The sequence below is a fragment of the Bactrocera dorsalis genome, chromosome 3 (assembly GCF_023373825.1).
Source record: "Bactrocera dorsalis isolate Fly_Bdor chromosome 3, ASM2337382v1, whole genome shotgun sequence".
In the NCBI taxonomy this organism is placed as follows: Eukaryota; Metazoa; Arthropoda; class Insecta; order Diptera; family Tephritidae; genus Bactrocera; species Bactrocera dorsalis.
Window position 1 is genome coordinate 45,324,705 of NC_064305.1, and position 23,352 is coordinate 45,348,056.

At 38.5% G+C, this 23,352-nt stretch overlaps 1 protein-coding gene and 1 pseudogene across 16 annotated transcripts in view; both read left to right on the forward strand.

Moving 5' to 3' along the window:
- Positions 1-23,352, forward strand: part of LOC115066185 (synaptic vesicle 2-related protein) — a 795,221-nt gene that overhangs the window by 37,263 nt on the left and 734,606 nt on the right. The gene's annotated exons all lie outside the window — the stretch shown is intronic.
- LOC125777146 (uncharacterized) lies at positions 2,001-11,492 on the forward strand (annotated as a pseudogene).

The following is a 23,352-nucleotide window of genomic DNA, read 5'->3' on the forward strand; positions in this document are numbered from 1 at the left end:
AATCACCTGATTAGATATTACTTCGTGGGAGTGATAAGACAATTAAGTCTCCTCTATAGCACGGACTAACGGACGCCTATTATGCTCTATATGTCTAAGTTTTGTCATGATTGACGCTGCCGCTTCGCTGACAGCATTCCAGTTCTCAGTGGACTGGCACATAAGTGTCGTAAAATTTTCCACCGTAAAACTACCCCCCGGTGTAGTTTTAAGTTTTTCCCTTGTACTTAAAAAGCGAGGGCAATAAAAGAATACATGCTCGGAGTCTTCTAAACACTCTGAACACGTCGGACAATTCGGACTAATGTCGTGCTGGAATCTGTACAGGTAGCTTCTAAAGCACCCATGCCCACTTGGTACTTGGGTTAGGTGGAAATCCAGGTCCCCATGTCGTCTGTCGATCCAGGAATGGATGTCCGGTATTAGCCTGCAGGTCCACCGTCCTTTAAGTGAGGTTTGCCACCGCTGCTGCCATATCGTTAAGCTTTTCACTCTCTCTTCTCTTTTGGCTTCTATAGATGGCTCTGGTAATTTGTAAACTCGTTCATATTCGTCACCTTGGATGTCAATGGGCATCATACCGGCTATTACTTCAGCAGCATCACTTGAAATTGTTCGAAAAGCACTGATAACTCTTAATGCCGACAGCCTGTGCACTGTGTTTATTTGTCTGGCATATGCTCTGATGCCTATCGCCTGGATCCATATTGGAGCCGCATATAACATAACCGATCTCATTACCTTTGCGAGTAAAAAACGCCGGTTGGAACGCACGCAGCCTTTATTTGCTATCATTCTTGATAAGGCATTCAGGATTTTATTCGCTTTACGTGCAGTGTACTCTAGGTGATCCCTAAATTTGAGCCTTGAGTCTACTATTACTCCCAGATATTTTAGGCGTGGCTGTGAATGAATCTCGCACTCCCCTATGGTGAGAGATATACTTTCCTCTACTTTTCTTGTACTTATGAGCAAAACTTCTGTCTTTTGCTCAGCCAGTTCTAAACTCATTGAGGAGAACCATTGGCGCAGACCGTTTATGCACTCGTTGCATTTGCTCCGGAGGTCGTCGAGATGTTTAGCCACTGCTACCACAATAAGGTTGTCTGCGTAAGCCACTAATTTAATAGCTTTCGGTTGGTGTCTCCTTAGCACCCCATCATACATTATGTTCCATAGAAGGGGGCCTAGTACCGAGCCTTGCGGTACTCCACTCGAAATTGAGTAGCTCTTTGTGCCGTCATCTGAATCGTATAATAGTTGCCTGTTTTCAAAATAACTTATGACAATTTCCATAAGATATTGAGGAGCACGTATTTCATACAGAGCTTTGATTATGTTTGCCCACTTTGCTGAGTTAAAGGCATTCTTCACATCCAGGGTGATCAGCGCACAATATTTTTTTGTTCCGCCTTTCCATCGCTTTGCAGCGTCAACGACATCGTATAGTACGTCAATGGTGGACCTCTTTTTCATAAAGCCGTATTGTCTTTCTGATAATCCGCCGGCTTTCTGGATTGCTATCTCCGAGCGGTTTCTAACTATGCTTTCATATACTTTGCCAATAGTATCAAGCATGCACAGAGGTCGATGTGAAGATGGTTCCTCCGGAAGCTTTTTTGGTTTAGGAACTAGAACCAATCGCTGGACTTTCCATGGGTCGGGAAATATTCCTTCTTTTAAGCACGCATTGTACATTTTCACGACTAATTTAGGTTTCAGAGTCATGGCTTCTTTTAGGGCTCTGTTTGGAATGCCATCTAATCCAGGCGCTTTGCTGATTTTAATTTTTCCGGCTATGGCTATTTCTTCTTCACTAACTAGCAGTGGTGGCTCTTAGACTTTGGTTAGCATAAGAAATACTGCCGTGTTTTGGAAACAAAGTTTCGACGACATTTCTCATAAAGGATGCGCTTTTGGGTTGTTGGGACTTATTTTTGAATTTTGACATACAGATTTTGTATGCTGTTCCCCAGGGGTCTTCGTTTGCTTCCTCACAGTGTTTTTCAAAACATTTGTTTTTACTGCGGCCAATGGCTGACTTCAGAAGCTTCTTTTGACTTTAAATATATTCCTAAGACTGTTTTCATTTTCTTCACTCTGATTACGTTGTAGGCGCGTTTAGCTGAGTTGCAGAGTTTTCTGAGCCCAGCTATTTCTTCATTCCACCAATACACTGGTCTTCGGTTGTTTTGGTGTGCTGTCGTACGCATGGTTGCGTCGCAAGCTGTGGACAATTTTTTTCGCACTGCGGATACCAAGTGCATGGCGTCTTCGCCTTGTATATTTTCTGAACTCCAGGCCATCTCAACAAGTTCGGCATCAAAGTTTTTTTGTTTCCAAGTTCGTTTTTGGCATGTGCTCCGGGTGCGACGTTCCGTCCCTCCGGCATATGAGATTTCGGCAATAACAGCCATGTGGTCACTATATGTAAATATGTCTGACACCGCCCACTTAATGTGCCTACTAAAGGCGTAATTGGCGAACATGAGATCGATTATTACATTGAAGTCGCCTGCGATTATAATTGGGGATTTTCCTCTGGTTTCTAGAGCAAGTTCCAAGAGGAAGTCTTCAAAATCCGGAGCATAGCAGCTAACAAAGTATATGCCTCGTATATTTGCCCATGTGAAGAAATTAAGCCCTCCGGAACGAGACATAAATGGCTGTCCTTTACATGCCCATATTGCAGTCTTTCCAGATATGTCTGCAGTCCAGGTGCTTTCCGAACGCTGGGAGTATTGCTCGCTTAGTAAGGCGACATCAATGTTTTTTTCAACTATTGTCTGTTTTAGTAGCTCTTGTGCTGCTGCGCAGTGGTTCAATTTTAATTGCATTATCCTCATTTCCCTAACGATTTCGCCATCTCTAGATATTTGGGACACTTAGTACTCAGGGTTGAGTGTGCTCCTTTGCAAAGCATGCAGCTTGGATCGTTAGTACATGACTTCGCTACATGTCCACCGGCTCCACAACGTGTACATAGAGACGACCTGTCCACAGGGTTGCAACATTTATGCGCCATGTGCCCCAGATGGAAACATCTGAAGCAACGGGGGATAGGGGAGTATTCCCTGGCGCGCGCAGGCATAAGATAGCTATTTGTGTTCCGCTTCGGGTCTTTCGTATGCTTTTAATGTTTATTTTTCCCAGATTTTCTATTCCGCACTCCTTTTGCAAAGCTTCGCAAATCTCTTCTGGAAAAGTTATTTCGTCCAAACCCTTACATATAATCATGACGTTGTGGGTTTTTGGCTCTATCACAGCCATTTCCCCGACCACTCCTTCTAAGGCACTTTGGAACGAATCGGCTCTTTTATCCGCTTGGTTTTCAGCAGTAATAGCAGGCCTCCTTTCAGCGTTTTTCTTATGTATGTTACGCTTGAGCCCAATTCCTCTAAGCCACTGTCGCCTTTTATTTTTCTTAGAATATCCGCGTATGATGCACCATCCTTTTTTTTAGGTATGGCGTCTGGTCTCAATCTAATTTTCTGTTCGAGTGGTCTTCGCTTCTTAACGACGTCCACCCAAGCTTCGCTTTCGTTGGGTCTAACCGTTGTATTGGCTTGCATCATTTTTAGGCTTTTTAGTGGGAGGTAAAAAGCCTATTGTCTCACGCAGCCTTTTCGGGGTATTTACCTCCTTACCCATTGGAGAAACCTGGGATGCTTTCCCTACCACAATTCTTTTGAGTAGGTTTTTTTCGCCTTTCTCAGCCTTAGCATGTAGCGCCACTATGTTACTTACTAGGTCGCGCATGGCCTGGTTTATGTGCCTTTGGCCAGCCATCATGTTCTCCAGTTCTTTTATTTTACTACCCAACTGGTTAAAATTTTGGGTAGTTCCATTATTTGGAGAGTTTGCCACCTCTAATTGTATTATTGGCATCTTCACATTTTTTGGTTGATCCAGCAGCGGTGGATAACTCACTCTTTCCATTAGGAGGCGTTCTCATGATTTTAGAGTTCCTTCTAAATGGATTCTCTGGAGTGCATCCACTACTGTTCTCAGAGGCCATACCTCAATGAGAAAAAATAGTTGGGAGCTCCTAACGAAAGGTGTGTTCAGTCACTGTCGCTACAACCTTGCTTATATTTTCGGTAGTTGGCAATGCAAAAACCAAAGGGAATACGAAAAGGAGAAAACAAAGGAGAACAGCTGACTAATCAAAACAAAACGGCAATGCAAAAATTAAGCACGCGCTTTGTTTCGATTGCTGCTACAGGGGAAAAAACGATGTGTTTTTAATAAAAACCACAAAATATATTCGGGTAAGCACAAATGAATTTTAATTTAAAGAACACAAATTGTACTTATCTTATCTTGAAGATGGTGTCCGTTTAGTTGTTTTAGCTTCGAAAAGCCTCAGCAGAGAAATCGCTAGCAATTGGTGTGAAAAAACTAAGGATTTTTGACAAAACCCCAGGACCGCACCAAAAACACAACCATTTGGAACACAATTTCACATACATAAATAAATTCAACGTACATTTATAGAGAAGGTTCAACTACGGACAAGCGTGTGAACTGCCAAGAGCCATGAATTTTCTATTAGTGGATTTCACCACTTTTGGCTCGGCAGGAGAAACTTTAACAGAAATGAGTGAACAGAGCTGAGAATTCAAAAAAAATTATGCTCAGAAATATACATTGCTTTTACAGACGCCTGTTGGCATTTTGGCTTATATTTTTATACGTTTACATGCTATCATATCAATTGATATGAATATCATTTTGCGAATTTTAGTGAATTCATGAAAAATTGATAACATTATTATTAAATTATGCTATTTTCATGGTAATATTTGTTGTTAATGTCCAAATAAAAGCTACTTTTTAAATATTTCTTATCTTTGATAATATTATATAATTTCATATGCATGTTTATATGCTGTATATATGAAATATTATCGTAATATCCTAAGAACAAAATATATTCTTCTTCTTCTTAATTGGCGTAGACACCGCTTACGCGATTATGGCCGAGTCAACAACAGCGCGCCAGTCGTTTCTTCTCTTCTCTACGTGGCGCCAATTGGATATTTCAAGCGAAGCCAGGTCTTTCTCCATTTGGTCCTTCCAACGGAGTGGAGGTCTTTCTCTTCCGCTGCTTCCCCCGGCGGGTACAGCGTCGAATACTTTCAGAGCTGGAGTGTTTTCGTCCATTCGGACAACATGACCTAGCCAGCGTAGCCGCTGTCTTTTAATTCGCTGAACTATGTCAATGTAGTCGTAAATCTCGTACAGCTCATCGTTCCATCGAATGCGATATTCGCCGTGGCCAACGCGCAAAGGACCATAAATCTTTCGCAGAACTTTTCTCTCGAAACTCGCAACGTCGACTCATCAGATGCTGTCATCGCCCAAGCCTCTGCACCATATAGCAGGACGGGTATTATGAGTGACTTATAGAGTTTCTTTTTTGTTCGTCGAGAGAGGACTTTGCTTCTCAATTGCCTACTCAGTCCGAAGTAGCACCTGTTGGCAAGAGTTATCCTGCGTTGGATTTCTAAGCTGACATTGTTGGTGGTGCTTACGCTGGTTCCAAGATAGACGAAATTATCTACAACTTCAAAGTTATGACTGTCAACAGTGACGTGAGTGCCAAGTCGCGAGTGCGACAACTGTTTGTTTGATGACAGGAGATATTTCGTCTTGCCCTCGTTCACTGCCAGACCCATTTGTTTTGCTTCCTTATTCAGTCTGGAGAAAGCAGAACTAACGGCGCGGGTGTTGAGGCCGATGATATCAATATCATCGGCATACGCCAGCAGCTGTACACTCTTATAAAAGATTGTACCTGCTCGATTAAGTTCTGCAGCTCGAACTATTTTCTCCAGCAGCAGATTGAAGAAATCGCACGATAGGGAGTCGCCTTGTCTGAAACCTCGTTTGGTATCGAACGGCTCGGAGAGGTCCTTCCCGATCCTGACGGAGCTTTTGGTCCCGCTCAACGTCAGTTTACACAGCCGTATTAGTTTTGCGGGGATACCAAATTCAGACATCGCGGCATAAAGGCAGCTCCTTTTTGTGCTGTCGAAAGCAGCTTTGAAATCCACGAATAGGTGGTGAGTGTCGATTCTCCTTTCACGGGTCTTTTCCAAGATTTGGCGCATTGTAAATATCTGGTCGATTGTTGATTTACCAGGTCTGAAGCTGAGCCAAACTGATAAGGTCCAATCAGTTTGTTGACGGTGGGCTTTAATCTTTCACACAATACGCTCGATAGAACCTTGTATGCGATGTTGAGGAGGCTTATCCCACGGTAGTTGGCGCAGTTTGGGGGGTCTCCTTTTTTATGGATTGGGCATAGCACACTTAAATTCCAATCGTTGGGCATGCTTTCATCCGACCATATTTTGCAAAGAAGCTGATGCATGCTCCTTATCAGTTCTTTGCCGCCGTGTTTGAATAGCTCGGCTGGCAATCCATCCGCCCCCGCCGCTTTGTTTATCTTCAGGCTATTCGAACTTCTTCTTGGTCGGGCAATGGAGCGTCTTCTCCATCGTCATCGATTGGGGAATCGGGTTCGTCTTCTCCTGGCGTTGTGTGTTCACTGCCATTCAGCATGCTGGAGAAGTGTTCCCTCCATAATTTAAGTATGCTCTGGGCATCGGTGACTAGATCACCTTGGGGGTTCTACATGAGTATGCTCCGGTCTTGAAACCTTCTGTAAGCCGCCCCATCTTTTCGTAGAATTTTCGAGCATTACCCTGTCGGCCAGCTTTTCAAGCTCTTCGTACTCACGCATTGCGACCTCTTTCTTTTTCTGTCTATAAATGCGTTGCGAGGTAGGCGGCCTGTTTTCTCTCTGCTGCGACACGACACTCCTCGTCGTACCAGCTGTTCTTTTGCACTTTCCGAAAACCAATGGTTTCGGTTGCAGCTGCACGTAAGGAGTTTGAAATGCCGTCCCACAGTTCCCTTATATCGAGCTGTTGACGAGTGCTCTCAGAGAGCAGGAGTGCAAGCCGAGTAGAAAATCGCTCGGCTGTCTGCTGTGATTGCAGCTTCTCGACGTCGAACCTTCCTTGTGTTTGTTGGCGTGCGTTTTTTGCTGCACAGAGGTGGGAGCGAATCTTAGCTGCAACAAGACAGTGGTCCAAGTCGATGTTAGGACCTCGGAGCGCACGCACATCTAAAACACTGGAGATGTGTCTTCCGTCTATCACAACATGATCGATCTGGTTGGTGGTTTTTCGATCCGGAGACAGCCAGGTAGCTTGATGAATCTTCTTATGCTGGAATCTAGTACTACAGATAACCATATTTCGGGCCCCGGCGAAGTCGATCAGCCTCAACCCATTTGGAGATGTTTCCTCGTGGAGGCTGAATTTACCGACCGTAGTGCCAAAGATACCTTCTTTGCCCACCCTGGCGTTAAAGTCGCCAAGCACGATTTTGACATCGTGGCGGGAGCATCTCTCCTTCTCTTCCGTCGGGGCGTGGGCGCAAATCAGCGATATGTTGAAGAACCTCGCTTTGATGTGGATTGTGGCTAGACGTTCATTCTCCGGAGTGAATGATAGTACTCGGCGACGGAGTCTCTCTCCCACCACGAATCCCACACCAAACTTGCGCTCCTTTATATGGCCACTGTAGTAAATGCCACAAGGACCTACTCGTCTTTGTCCTTGTTCCGTCCATCGCATTTCTTGGACGGCGGGGATGTCAGCCTTTATTTTCACGAGGACATCAACCAGCTGGGCAGCGGCACCTTCCCAATTAAGGGACCGGACATTCCAGGTGCATGCCCTCAATTCGTAGTCCTTATTTCGTTTTCCATGGTCGTCATCAAAAGGGGGGTCTCTCATCCGAGGCTGGTTGTTACTATTCGCTGGGGTTGTTTTTTTACGTGGCGGGTCCCAAACCCAGCGCACAACCCTATGTAGGGGATATTTCGCGTTCTCACTTTAGCTCGCCTTCAAACGGATGTTCTTAGGCTACCCAGAGGAAACTTGGTCAAAGACCGGAAGTCGTGAGCTGCTTGAGTCATATGTAAAAGAATCGTTTCTGGCCACTCCCAAGTGAATGGCGATCAGAGAACTTTCCTCACTTGCGTGAACTTCTACACATGACTCCATCCTCCTTATATTACAATTATATTACAATAATAATATATATAAATCGCACCTCTTATCATTTAAAACTTCCATACGCATCTATCCTGCAGATATGTATGTGTCGGCGCACCCTAATGGTGTGTGGGTTGTATTTTTTTTTTTTTAGTTTTTTTTTTTGTTTTTTTTGTGCCGGAGGGGCAATCTTACATAGATACTGCTAATTAGCTGTAGCAATATGCACGATTCGTACCGCACGCTATAGGTGCACCTCATTCGGGACCACGCACAGTCAGTATTACCTACTGTTCTGGACTTGCAAAACGGTACGCCTACGTACTAAACCCTAACTCCGTCTCCTTTAGCTTTACTGAGACCCTGCGGGACCACCGTTAGGCATTTCATCGCAGGGCAAGCTTAGCCTGTGGGCTCACGTCATTTCAGCAAAATTCGCTGCTCTAGCTTCATTCCATCTTTGCTGTTCTGCTCTTCTCAGGTCATGGAGTACCATGGCTGTCATCTTCTCTATTAAATTCCACACATGCCTCGAGTGCAACATATATGTCACTATATTGTCTGGCGTTATTCGGTCAGATACTTCCTTTTCCATCATCATTCGCTCCTTTGTATATTTCCAACAGTGGAAAAATATGTGTTCTGCGTTCTCGGTATTGCTACCACAGAAAGAGCAAGCTACTCCCTCCTCGTGACCGTACTTATGCAAGTACTCCCTGAAGCATCCATGTCCTGTTAGGAACTGCGTCAAGTAATGATCTACCTTCCCGTGTTTTCGTTCCATCCATGATTGTATGTTACCGATTAAGCGGTATGTCCATCTCCCCTTGCTTGATGTATCCCAGCGTGTTTGCCATTCGTTTAAGCTGGCTTGTCTTTCTTCTCTACGCTCTGCCACTGTTAGTTTCCGGCCTGCGCTTTTACTTCTGTCATATATTCGCTTAAATTCGAGAGCCATTATGTCTGGAGGCATAATTCCTGCTAGAACCCCAACAGCTTCATTAGAAACCGTGCGAAATGCACTGACTATTCTAACGGCGCTCAACCGGAACACCGCTTGCGCCACTCCAGCATATGTCTTATTTATTAATGCTGGTCCCCATACAGGCGCCGCATACATTACGATTGACTGGCTGACCTTGGCCAGAAGAGCTCTCCTGCTCTGTTTCGGCCCTCCTATGCTTGCCATTATTCTTGATAAGGCCATGTTTACACGCGCCGCTTTTTCACATATTTTTTCAATATGCATTTTGTAGTTGAGCCTCGCATCAATCGTTACACCAAGATATTTCACAGCGGATTGTGTTGTAATGTTGTGCCCGTCTATGTTAAACGAAATGGTTTCCAGTTTTTTCCTGCTAGTTATAAGCACTGCTTCCGTTTTGTGGCCGGAAAGTTCGAGTTTTGCACTCGCTTTATCCTCAGTACCGTATCACTACAAATACTTTGTATTTGATGGAGCTCCTTAGCTATTGGTATGCGTGTATGAGTGTATGTGTATACAGTTTAGGGAATTTCATTAGAAGTCTAAGTTCCTCATTATTCCATCAGCCGTTAATTATGCTGTGATTGGTTGTGACTTCAAGAAGTACCACTTTAGCGGGGCAACAGCGTGGCGTCGCCACCATCGAGTGTAGTTGTCTGCATGTCGTCCCGTGTCAGCGTGGCGTCGCTATCGTCAAGCGTGGTTCGGTGGTAAGTTCAAAAGGAAGAAAACGACGTAGAGTCAGTCGAGTTGAGGACTTGATCTTGTGAAGTCGTGTTCAAGAGTTCAAGTGTGAAAATATTGTGAAGTGTAAGTGTGAAACCGAAACTCGCTACGCTGTAACCATGTCTAACGAAGACAATGGTATTCCGACATCAGAAGTGGGATCTGTCCATCTGCCTCAAGCATTGGATGGACCATGGCGTACTATGATGGAGTTGCAGAACCAAAATTTAATTGAACTTGTGCGGGCCATAAGAACAACGGTACCTGATGTGGGGCAGAGCAAATCAGTGCAACTGCCCAAATTTAATCCAGATAAAGCAGGCGCCAACGCTTTATCGTGGTGTAATACGAGTACGGCTGAAATAATCCTACAAGAAAACGTATTGAAAGGCAGTGCGTTGGTTATAGCCTTAAGTTCAGCAATGAAGGGAAGCGCTTCGCAGTGGCTTTCACAAGTGTGCTAAGCTGATTTTACTTGGCTTGAGTTTAAAGAATTGTTTATACAGCGCTTCGATACTATAGAAACACCAGCCGCCATGTTTCTTAATATGCTATCAAATCGACCGACTGATAGCGAAAGTCTGGCAATCCATGCAAGCCACATGGTTACCGAACTAACGACGAAATGGCGCCAAATGGAAACTGAAGAGATTGCTGTGTTGGCGTGCTTCGATAGCCGATTGCAACGTTTAAGTTTCAATAGAGTGTCATTTTTGCGGAAAATTGGGCAATAAAATGTTTGAATGCAGATTAAGAAAACAACAGAATCACTTTGCGAGTGTCACCGATGGTCACCGAGAAAAATCAAATGTAACTTGCTACAAGTGCGGAGAATTGGGTCACATATCTACCCAATGTATAAAGAAGGAAGTTGATAAGAACAAGGCATTCAACAGGGAAAAGCGAGTGGAATAGTGCAGCGTTGCAGTACCTAAAGGGTGCTTGAACCACAGAGACCAAATTTTTGAAATCACCTTTGATTCTGGATCGGAATGTTCGTTAATGAAAGAAAAGCTAAGTATAAAATTTTCTGGTAAAAGATTCAATAACACTGTTATGCTAAAAGGTATAGGCAGTAATGGAATATGTAGTACTGTACAAATATTAAGTAACTAGCTGGCCCCGCAGCCGTTGTCCTACGTGAAATTATGTGTTTTGAAATGAAAAGAAAGTTGAATTTATCATTTCATTTTTTTTCAATGTAACGCAGCTTGATAAACAAAATTTTTTGGTTTCTGTTCCGGTGTACAGAAAAGATGGCTTTCCAACTCGTGTGCACGCCACGTATATCTAGCCGTGTGAAAAACATAGAATTTCCAAACTTATTGCACACACTATGCGACTATCTTTGTGTCCTGTTGAGTGTCATCTCAAATGCAATTTTCGCTGGAAACTGAAATGGCAAATCGTTGGAACTCAAAGAAATTCGTTGAATCAAGCATTCAGCCCTTTGTATTCGATAGCTGCGTCACAATCAGTCGGGTTCCATTACATAGTTTCGGCGCTTGCAGATTGCAAAACATAATAACGACAGATCAAACTTTGAGACGCAAATGATGCGGTGGCATACCAAGCCTCTCCAAAGAATTTAGAAACTCCACTGGATAATTCACGGCGACGTCTTCAATGGAAAGACGATCGGTCGATTTGTATGAGCGCAAGTCTTCCGGAATTTGACTTTGAATCTTCCAGTTTAAGTCAAGAACATCTGTATTTTTTGGCAGTTAATATTGCGCGTGCATTTAAGGAATCATAGTTAAGGTAATTTGGCCAATGTCCGAAGATTGGTGATGAGTTCATCTTTCGTGAATTGATAAACCGCAGATGGAATTGATATCAAACCACCGGAAGCATCAACCGGAATTGACCCATTTCCAATTTTTAGCGAATACGATGTAAAATGTCTTCGACAATGTCATTTTTGTTCGTATCTCATAATTGACGCGGATTTAAAAGCTGATATGGTGAAATGATTATCGCGAAAAGTGTGGGAACTTCAGTGGCATTCGAAGTAGCTATCGCATCGTCCAACATTTGTTTCCACTGATTATCGTGTTCCAGCAATTGTAATTGCACACACCATACCATTCACAGTACGCAATACGCCGCGTACATTAATCAGTAGCAACCGAAGGTAGAAGCAATCATCGTTTTTTGGGTGGGTTGTGTAAATTCATCCTAATGCATTAGTTGAGAACACACCTGAATGTCCATCTACTGTTCGGTCTTGCTTTCAGCGTAACTATTTCTTCGACGATGCATTCCATGAATGCAAGGTATTTTCAAATAGAGCAATGTTCTCGTAAGCGGATCACTGACGAAAGTTGAGAAAAAAACTCGTCAATGTTAGTTTTGTTGTTGGCGGTGTTACCACCGGCTGTAATGTATTCTCTGGGCTGAAATAAACTCTTTGGCCAATCTCCATATTAACTGCGAGACACACAACAATCGGAAACCGTTCATGAATTGCAAAAGTAAATATCCTACAAAGCGCTTTATTGCAGTTCACGTATGGACCGTATCGTTTAAGACCATTAAGCGCCATGTTGCTTCCCTTGGTGATGTACTTACAAACGTATTTTATGGATTACACCAAACTGCAATACTAAACATTGATATGAGTTTAGAATGTGAATTAGACAACAGTGGAGAATATAGTACGATCCATATGTTGTCAACTTCGATATTCACTACTCTAAGTTGTATGGTCGTCTGATGAGCTACGACGATGGAGTGGATATCCATCATTTCCAGTTTGCGATTCCGAAAGAAAAGCAAGCGGATAGTGTTTCGTGCATTTATTGTTAGACATATAAACCGAAAAGGGATTGTAGTGTCCGCAAGGTCCATGAACCATCTTGCTTTCCACCACTTCATATAATACTGGATCTTTCACACGTAAAGTTTTCACTGAATAATTTTCAATTGTTCAATTCACAACCTGTCGTAAAGCATCGTAAATCGTAATAGTAATAATTTTTCTCTTGAATAGCCGGAATAAAAAAGCAAGCGATCGAGACTGAACTATTCAAATAATTTCCAAATCAAAATATTGAAAAACAAAACAGAAATTGAAAAAAAATGTTTTTGGAAAAAAGTTACTTTTTGGAATTATCCAATTTGCCGACTTTTCATGAAAAGTATAAGATGTTTTTATTTCTAAACCTTCCTTAATCCACAACGAACAACCTCTTAAAATTTCATCAATATTGGTTCAGCCGTTCTCTTAGCGTTACTAACGAACAAACATTCATTCGTTTGTATGAGAAAAAGAAAAGGACTGTTTTTAGGGGTTTTCCGGCAATTATTCGAATAATCCCTGAACCTAAACGAATATTTTAAAAAAAGAATTATTAAATTTCGTTCAGTCGTATTAAAGTTATGAGCGTACATACATTTTGGCGATTCATTTTTACATACATACATATTTATATAGACGAAGATGTAAGGTTGTTTTTATTGTTTTTTTTTTTTTTGAAGAAATGAAATATTGAAATGATTCCTACAAACATGAATTTTGAACAAATGCTTATGATTTGAAATATAATTTTTGTATTTATGAGTTGTATTAAATTTTGACATAAAGAGATAAAAAGTATCCTATGTCCGTCTCCTGGCTCTAAGCTACCTCCCTACCAATTTTCAGCCAAATCTGTTCTGCCGTTCTTGAGTTATAAGTGATGTAACTAACACGACTTTCTTTTATATATATAGACGTAAAAATTGACGATAATTGTATTGAAATTTTTGTTTTATGTAATAGGCGATGATGATATACAAAATGACATTGTCATTGGCCGTGAAATACTTAATCAGGATTTTAATATTGTTATTTCATCAAACAAATTTAAAATTTCAAGAACCAAAATGGTTAATTTATGTACTGGCAGTGAGCCAGCCGATATTAATACTGAGCTTGAGGGAGAAGACAAAATAAAATTACATTCATTGTTAGCAAAGTACTCACATTCATTTATAACTGGTATCCCAAGTACTAAAGTCAGAATTGGTGAAATGAAAATTAGATTAATTGTGAGCGAGATTTAGTTCGAGAAAAAATTAATGAATTACTAAAATGCAATATAATTAGGCCAAGCTGTTCACCTTATGCAAGCCCTATATTATTGGTTAAAGAAATATGGTTCAGACAGACTTTGTGTTCACTATAGAGAGCTAAATTCAAATACAGTCGCTGATAAATACCCGTTACCACTTATACAAGATCAAATAAATAGACTTGGGTTAGCTAATTACTTTACATGTCTAGATATGGCCAGTGGATATTATCAAATTCCTTTACATTCTGCGTCTATTGAGTACACGGCGTTTGTAACGCCAGATGGCCAATACGAATTTTTATGCCATTCGGGCTCAAACGCACCTTCGGTTTTTCAACGATTAGTAATGCAGGCACAAGGGGATCTAGCAAATTCCTTTGTTATTGTCTATATGGACGATATCATGATAGTTGCCTCAACAAAATGCGAGGCGTTAGAAAGATTACAGATTGTTCTAAATGTTTTAACGGAGGCTGGGTTTTCATTCAGCCTTACTTTTTCTGAAAACAATTCAATATTTGGGTTACAATGTAAGTGCTGGTGAAATTCGTCCAAATCCACAGAAAATTGTAGCTTTGACTGCTCTTCCGCCACCACAGTCAATCACTTCACTCAGATAATTTATTGGGTTAGCGTCTTATTTCCGACAGTTTATTAAGGGATTTTCACAATTAATGAAGCCGTTATATTTCTTAACTGCAGACAGAAATAAATTTATTTGGAAAACAGAACATGAGATACGGAAAAAGGTCATTGCCATTCTTACTGAAAAACCAGTTCTTGTTATCTTTGACCCAATTTATCCAATCGAATTGCATACAGACGCAAGTTGTACTGGCTACGGTGCAATTTTATTACATAGAATTAATAACAACCTCAAGTAATAGAATACTATAGCAAAACTACTTCACCCGCAGAATTATTATATCACTCGTATGAATTGGAAACCTTAGCTGTTGTAAACTCCGTTAAACATTTTCGACATTATTTGTTGGGCAGGAACTTTATTGTTTATACTGACTGCAACTCACTAAAAGCGTAAAAAATAAACAAGATTTAACCCCCAGAGCACAACGTTGGTGGGCTTATTTGAAGTCATTCACATTCGATATTCAGTATAAAGAAGGGAAAAGAAATCGAGAAATCCTCCTTTGACAAAGTCTACTTCGGCCACAAAATTGGTCGATGAGAACAGAGTAAATTTAGCTTAAATTTCAAGCAACTGGCTTATTGCCTAGCAGCGTCGAGATTCGGACATAGTCGAAATTGTAAAAAAATTAAAAGAGTTTTCTCTGCCTGAAGATATTGCGAAAACCTATGAATTGAGGGTGGGAGTTCTTCATCGAAAAATACAGAGAAATGGCAGAACACGTTGTTTACCAGTGGTGCAACGAGCTTTCAGATGGTCTGTTATTAACCAAGTTCATGAGTCAATAATGCATTTGGGTTTTGATAAGACATTGGATAAAACTTACGACTTTTACTGGTTTGACAACATGTCAAAATTTGTTAAAAAATTTGTTGACAACTGCATCACTTGCAAAATGTCAAAATCCACCTCAGGGAAAATATAGGCTGAATTGCATCCAATACCAAAAGACACTACTCCTTGGCACACTATCCACATCGATATTGCAGGAAAATTAAGTGGCAAGAGTGACCATAAAGAGTACGTTATTGTTCGGGTAACGCGTTTACCAAATACGTCTATCTTAGTCATAGCCTTAAATTAGACAGTGAGAGTTGCATAAAAGTCGTTCAATCTGCTGTTTCATTGTTTGGAGTACCAAACCGACCGCTGACCAGGGAAGGTGTTTTACAGGCGCAAAGTTGAGGCAATTCTGTTCAGATCAGAAAATAAACTTGCATTTGATAGCCACTGGTGCAAGACGAGCTAATGGTCAAGTGGAGCGAACCATGAGCACGTTAAAAAATATGTTAACGGCGATTGAAACTGGAACTCAGTCTTGGCAGGATGTGTTAGGAGAGGTGCAGTTGGCAATCAATTGTACCACCAACCGCATTACAAAAGCAAGTCCTTTAGGAATGTTGTTGAGAAAGGTAGCACGCCCATTAGGATTACTTCCCCCTAGTGACATAGAAAATGTTGTTGACCTGTCAAACGTAAGAGCGCACAGGAAGATTTAAGAAAGTTACTAGAGGCGCAAGTGCCCGAGAAACTGAATGTGTATGATGATGATGATGAGGATGTTGTTGCAAGTAGAAAATCCGTTGCAAACGGTAAAGGGAACGAAAATGAAAATATTGGGAGTAATGAGAGTGTTGAAGTTACTGAAGAAAATGAGAATGATGCAAGCTCAAGTGCAAAACATACTAATGATTGTTTTGATCATGGCGTGTGGCGCATTTGATTGCGTAATGAATTGATTATGTGACAGTAATGTAAAATTTGAAAAAGACACTGTTGAAAAAGAAACTGTTGAAAGAGACAGTAATAAAGAAAGTTGAAAGTTCATAGAAACAGTACAGTTGCCTTAAAGGCTTATAATGATGTTTGTAATAATAATGTGGGCACAAGTGCGAAACAATTGTTTTGATCATGGTGTGTGGCGCATTGGATATTATAATTTAAAACCTGTGTGGTTAATAATAATGTAAAAATGAACTGTGCTAAAGAAAAAGATTTTGTATTTGTTTAAAGGAGTTAAGCATCCCCCCACTTTAACCGGAAAAACTAGCACACACTAATACTTGACGACACCACACTCGCACACAAGACAACTCACCACGCTTGTACATCCACCCACTAAGCATAAAGGATGGTCTCCTAAGCAGATTCAAAACATTCGTGCCAGCAATTTCGTCACATACAATTCGCTACCAACATTCGTTTTACACACTGCGCCGCGTCGACGCCTTTCGCCATATACGCATCGCTGATACAAATTGGATTCTTCGCTACCAAGTTCGCATAGACACTGCCTCTTCGATACCTACGCGCTTCTACGGGGATTTTTACCTTTTCTTATCGATGCGCGGAAATTCGACCAGCCGCACCGTGAAATCATCTTCGGCATTGCAGTCTCGCCGCCCCGCATATTACCATTTTTTTTAAATAAAACTTAAAATATTTGTAACATTTAAGTTTATAATTTTGTTATTATATATTTTTAAAATAAAAACAAAATTTATAATAAAATAAATTTTGTATCCTTTAAACATGGTCCTTCGAGCCATTCCGAATGGCACTATTGGTTCCGTCCAATAAAAACAAAAAATACCTTAAAGTCATGGTGACAAACTAAAATATAAAAAAAACGATACAAACTTCTACAAAATCAGTGCAGTGGCGAACAAAAACAAACAAAAAACAACCAAAACAGAGTGCAGTGAAAAACAAAAAAAAAAAAGGACAGTGACCCAACCAGAACAAAAATCAAAAAAAAAAAACAAGATACCCATATTTTTATATACATACATATACAACAAATAGACAAAAAAGTGCAGTATCGCAACAAAAAAGAAAACACATATGTATATCTGTATACATATTACTTAACTAAAGTGGTGGAAAAAAAAAAAAAAAAAAACAAAGTGCAGGAAATAGGGACGAAATTCCTAATTAAACAAAAAAAACATTAACACATGTTAAAAGTTCGAACCAACAAAACAAAAATTACATAAAAAAAAAACAGTGGAAATAAACTAAGAACAAGTGTTTGTTATTATTCGGGCGCGAAACCTAAAAGCATACAAAAAAGCAATAAATAAACGCGCGAAATCTAAAAACGCCTAAACATTAAAACAACAAAGCATACAAAAAACGGATAAAACGGGCGCGAACAATTAAAACAAATATACAAACAAACAACAGCGCAAGGAGGTAGCTGGAGCAAAGAAAGAGAGACAAAACGCAGAAGGAAATAAATCAGCATAAATATATATTAACATCTAAGAAGCCCCTGAAGGAACTAAGTGAGCGTATTCAATCCATTTTTCTATAATTTGTAATATACATATATGTATGTATTAAAAAGAAAATACGGATTTACATACTCATATAAAATCTGTAATAAAAATCCGTTAAAAGTTTGATATAATATACATATACATACATATGTAAGTTAACGATAGCCTCCGCATAGAAACCTTAGCATAACTGTAAACAAAAATTGAATCCTTGCACTCTGCAATTACACTGCCTCATAAACTAGAAACATAATTCACTTTTCTGATTATTTAAGAATTCGATACGCTTTTTCCGTTCTGTATCCAAAAATCCATATCGCTCGCCCTCACACGAAGGCATAACAATAACAATCATAAATAAACCACTTAACATTCCGTTGGAATTTGATGTCACAGCTAAAAATGTAATTCAACACTTTGTTCTGGACTCAATGAAGCTGATGCTTACACTTCAGCTCTAACCTTAAGTAAACAAAAGTAAATTGTATAAATACTAGTATCTTAGAAATAAAGAATTGATTTGTATCTTACAATCCAAAGTAACCACAAGCGTTTTTATTTAATCCGCCCGTTCGCGGATGTAAAATATATATTTTTTAAAAAATTCCCTTTTGCGGGAATTAATTGGCGCCCAACGTGGGGCACGAATCAAAAAGTGCCTAATAAAGTTTAAATTTATTAAAAATATAAAAAATTGAGTTATTAAAAATTGTGAAAAATTGTAAAATTAAAAATATAAAAAATCGAGTTATTAAAAATTGTGAAAAATTGTAAAATTAAAAGTATAAAAAATCGCGTTATTAAAAATTGTGAAATTAAAAAAATTGCGTTATTAAAAATTGTAAAATTAAAAGTATAAAAAATCAAGTTCTTAAAAACTGTGAAATTAAAAGTATAAAAAATCACGTTATTAAAAATTGTGAAATAAAAAGTATAAAAAGTTGCGGTATTGAAAATTATGAAATAAAAGGTATAAAAAGTTGCGGTATTAAAAATTGTGAAGAAAAATTTGTAAAAAGTCGTCTTATTAAAAATAACTTGCAATGAGTAAAAAAGTGCCTATTAAAATAAGAGAAAAAGTAATAGTGACCAAAAAAGTAAAAAACTTTCACTAAAAAATTTTTAAGTAAGAACATTTAACGAAGTGACAATCGCAAGATAATAAAAACAAGAAATTTTTTTTTTAAATAATCTATTAGAAAAATAACAGTGACTAAAAAAGTGTAAAAGAAAAACTTTCAATAAAAAATAACTGCTTGAGTAAGAACATTTAACGAAATGACAATCGCAAGATAAAAAAAAAAAACAACAAGAAATTTTTTAAAATAATCTATTAGAAAAATAACAGTGACCAAAAAAAGTGTAAGTGAAAAACTTCCACTCAAAAAATAACTGTCAAAGAGTGACTTAAAAGTGCAACAAAATAACAGCCAAGCAACAGGGGACGTGTCAACAGTAGTAGCAGCAGGCATAAAGGGAACAACAGTAACACCAACAGCATCATCAGCAGAAACTTTAAAAGAGACAGCAGAATATATTTGTAAGTTAAAATTAAAATATTCTTGTATATTAGAAATGGGAAATAGCCCAAGTATCAAATATAAAAAATTATCATATTGCGATTTTTGTAAGGGCGATCACGAAATTAAGAAATGTCCTAAACTAAGAAAATAAAGAAACAAAAACTATAACTAATGGTTTGTACAACCAATAAATTAAATAATTAAAAGCTGCGATTCACCACCGCAAGGGGGACCCTCCAGCTTATAACAAATTAAAATTCTCTGCGATTCACCACCTAAGGGACCCTCCAGAGAATTATAAAAAAATTAATTCAACCAAATTTTTTTTTAAATTAAAATAAAATGTCAGACTCAGACGCCTTACCGAATAATTTGGACTATGACAAAATAAATAAAATAATTGAAAGGGGTTGCAATTCTAATAAAAAGAACATTTCAAAAAAATATGTACGAAATTTCTTCCACGACGAAGAGAAGAAAGTAAATTGCATGAACGCAGTATTTAATTACATAGGAAAAAATAAAACAGCCCCATTAAAAGATTATTATAATAAGGACTCTTTAGAAGCAGAAAGTGTGGCTATGATCCAAGTTTCAAAAAGCTTATACCAATAGATTTTTTTTAATAAAACAATAATTAAAGGCTCGACCAGCCATATAATAAAAATATATTGAAACCGCGATTCACCACCGCAAGGGGGACCCTCCGGTTTATAACAAAGCTTAATTCTGCGATTCTGAACTCCAGACCCTCCAGAATAAAAAAGCATCTCTTCCTAGAAGGGATAAAATAAAAAAAATTAAAAAGAAAAACCAGAAATTGAAAATTAGACAAAATGGCTAACGGTGACGCTTTGACCGTAGACTTAATAACTCGCCTTATTGCTGATAGCAACATAGCATTACGTGAGGAAGTAGAGCAACTACGCTCACAAATAACAGTCAATACCACTAGTGCAACTGATTTTTTAACACAGACGATAGACGACAATATAGCTTGCCTAGAATCATTAGATGTAGTTAAATCCGTACCTGAATTTACTGGTAGGATTAATTCATATGTTAGTTGGAGAGAGGCTGCGCTTAACGCTATGAGCCTATACGTGAGGGGCAGTAGGAAGTACTTTGCCGCACTCACAATACTAAGAAATAAAATAACGCATGATGCAAATGATGCATTAACAAATCACGGAACAGTACTAAATCTCGATGCAATTCTATCTCGTCTAGACTTTGCATATGCGGACAAACGTCCAATACACATAATTGAACAAGAATTAAGCATCTTAAGGCAAGGTGCAATGTCGGTTGTAGAATACTACAATCTCGTCAACAAAAAGTTGACGTTATTAATAAATAAAACCATTATGACACACGGAAACAACGCTGACTTGACCAAAGAATTAAACAACAAAAACAGAGAACATGCCTTAAGGATCTTCATAACAGGACTAAACACACCATTACGAGACATAATTTTCTCTTTAAGCCCACAAGATTTACCTGACGCTTTAGCAAAAGCACAGGAACTTGAATCGAATAATCAAAGAGCTCGATTTGCTCAAAACTTTATGTTTGACAGAAATAGAATGAAGCCAACTTACCCAAACAATAACTTAAGATTTCCTCAAAGGAACAATCCCAATACACATTATAATTATCCGAAACCAACCCCAATGGATATAGATCCTTCTGTATCCAGACTTTATAATCGAGATTTTAATATGAGGGGACAACAAAGTAATAATAATTTTTACCAACAACAAAGAAATACCAATAATAATCAAAATTTAAAACCTTTGCAAACCAATGCAAACTTTCAGGCCAATAGGGGGCAAAATCAGGAAGCCCATGGGATAAAGCGGCATAGAGAAAGCAATAATAGCTTTCGCCCGCAAGAAAAAAGTCAGCGAATTAACAATATGAACGAGAGCCATTTTTTAGGCGAAGAGGGGACGAACTCCCCTATCTCAAATTACATGACTCAAAATTAAATAAAACTCTAAAAGCTCTAATTGATACGGGAGCAACCTCATGCTACATCAAGCCTGGGGTTTATAATAATAAAAACGAATTAGCCATTTATAAACGCATAAAAACCGTGAATGGCTATTCCATAATAAAATTTTACCACTTAATTACCCTATTTGGAGTCGAAGAAATCTTCTATGAAATAGAAGGATTAGAATCGGATCTCCTTTTAGGATATAATTTCCTTAAAAATATTGAGGCACTCATTGATGTGTCCAATGGGAAAATTAATTATAGGGTAAAAAATAACTCAGAAAATAAAAAAAGTAGCATGAATATTTATTTTGAAAACAAAACTAAGGAACAAAAAGCTTCCAAAAAACTAGCCGAGAAAAGTATCGGTGATATTAAAAATGAAAGAAATATTAAAATTGTAGAACAAGCAAGTTCTACACCGCCAGCCGAAGATTTTACCGGCAATATTATATTAAAAAAATTTATTTTGGGACAAAAAGGTCCTAAAACGCCAGCTGACGATTTATACCAGCAAAATGAAAAAAATAATCATAAAAAACATATTGTGGAACGAAAAAGTTCTACAAAGCCAGCCGATGATAATACCGGCAAATTATATAAAGAAAATATTGTGGAAAGAAAAAGTTCTACAACGCCAGCCGATAAATTTGCCGGCAACATAAACGATAATTATTCGATACTGGGTGAAAATGGCTCAGAAATTAATGATGATAATTATTATTATTCGGAAAAGAATTCCGAAAAGTTAGATATTGAAAATCAAGATGAAAGATTAACTCAGCTTAAAGCCAAAATAAAAGAAAAAATTGCTCAAATGCATTCAAATATTAATACAAGCTTTCCCTTCATGACAAATGTTAAAGCGGAAATAAGAATGAAAAATGAGGATCCGATATGGAGCAGACAATATCCATATCCCCTATCTGTAAACTCGTTTGTAAATGAGGAAATAAATAAAATGATTAACGATAATATAATAAGACCTAGTAAAAGTCCATATAACTCACCAATTTGGGTGGTACCAAAAAAGGGTACAAATGACAATGGAACACCAAAACTTAGAATGGTAATAGACTACAAAAAAATAAATGAGCATACAATTTCTGATCGTTATCCGATTCCGGATACAAACGTAATACTGTCTAATCTAGGTAAAGCAAAATATTTTTCAACCATTGATTTAGAATCAGGGTTTCATCAAATTTTAATGACAGAAAATGATATCGAGAAAACAGCTTTTTCCGTTAATAATGGGAAATATGAATTTTTAAGGATGCCTTTTGGGTTAAAAAATGCCCCTAGAATTTTTCAGAGAGCAATGGATGATATATTGCGAGAACATATAGGAAAAATCTGTCACGTTTATATGGATGACATAATCATTTTTTCGAAAAACGTAACTCAACACTTAAAAGATTTAGAAACAATTACAAAAATACTAAGAAATGCTAATATGAAAATTTCATTAGAAAAATCAAAATTTTTCGCTGAAGAAATAGAGTTTTTGGGTTATATAGTAGCTCAAAATGTCATCAAAACAGACCCAAATAAAATAAAACTAATCTTAAACTATCCAATACCAAAAAGTTTGCGAGCATTAAGAGGATTCTTGGGACTTGCAGGATATTATCGTAAATTTGTTAAAGACTATGCTTCGATAGCCAAACCTTTGACAAAATACCTATCAGGAGAAAACGGTAGGATTTCTAAAAATAAATCAAAAAAATTTGAAATAACTCTAGATGAAGAAGGAATAAATGCATTTAATAAACTAAAAAAACAATTAGCTTCAGAAATGGAATTGATACAGCCTGACTACTCAAAAACATTTGTATTAACTACCGATGCATCTAACGTTGCAATGGGTGCGGTACTATCACAAGGGGGTAAACCAATAACCTTCATTTCAAAAACTCTTAATAAAACAGAAAGAAATTATGCAACTAATGAAAAAGAGCTTTATGCCATTGTTTGGGCATTAAAAAATCTACGAAATTACCTCTATGGTGTAACCAATTTGGAAATACACACTGATCACCAACCATTAA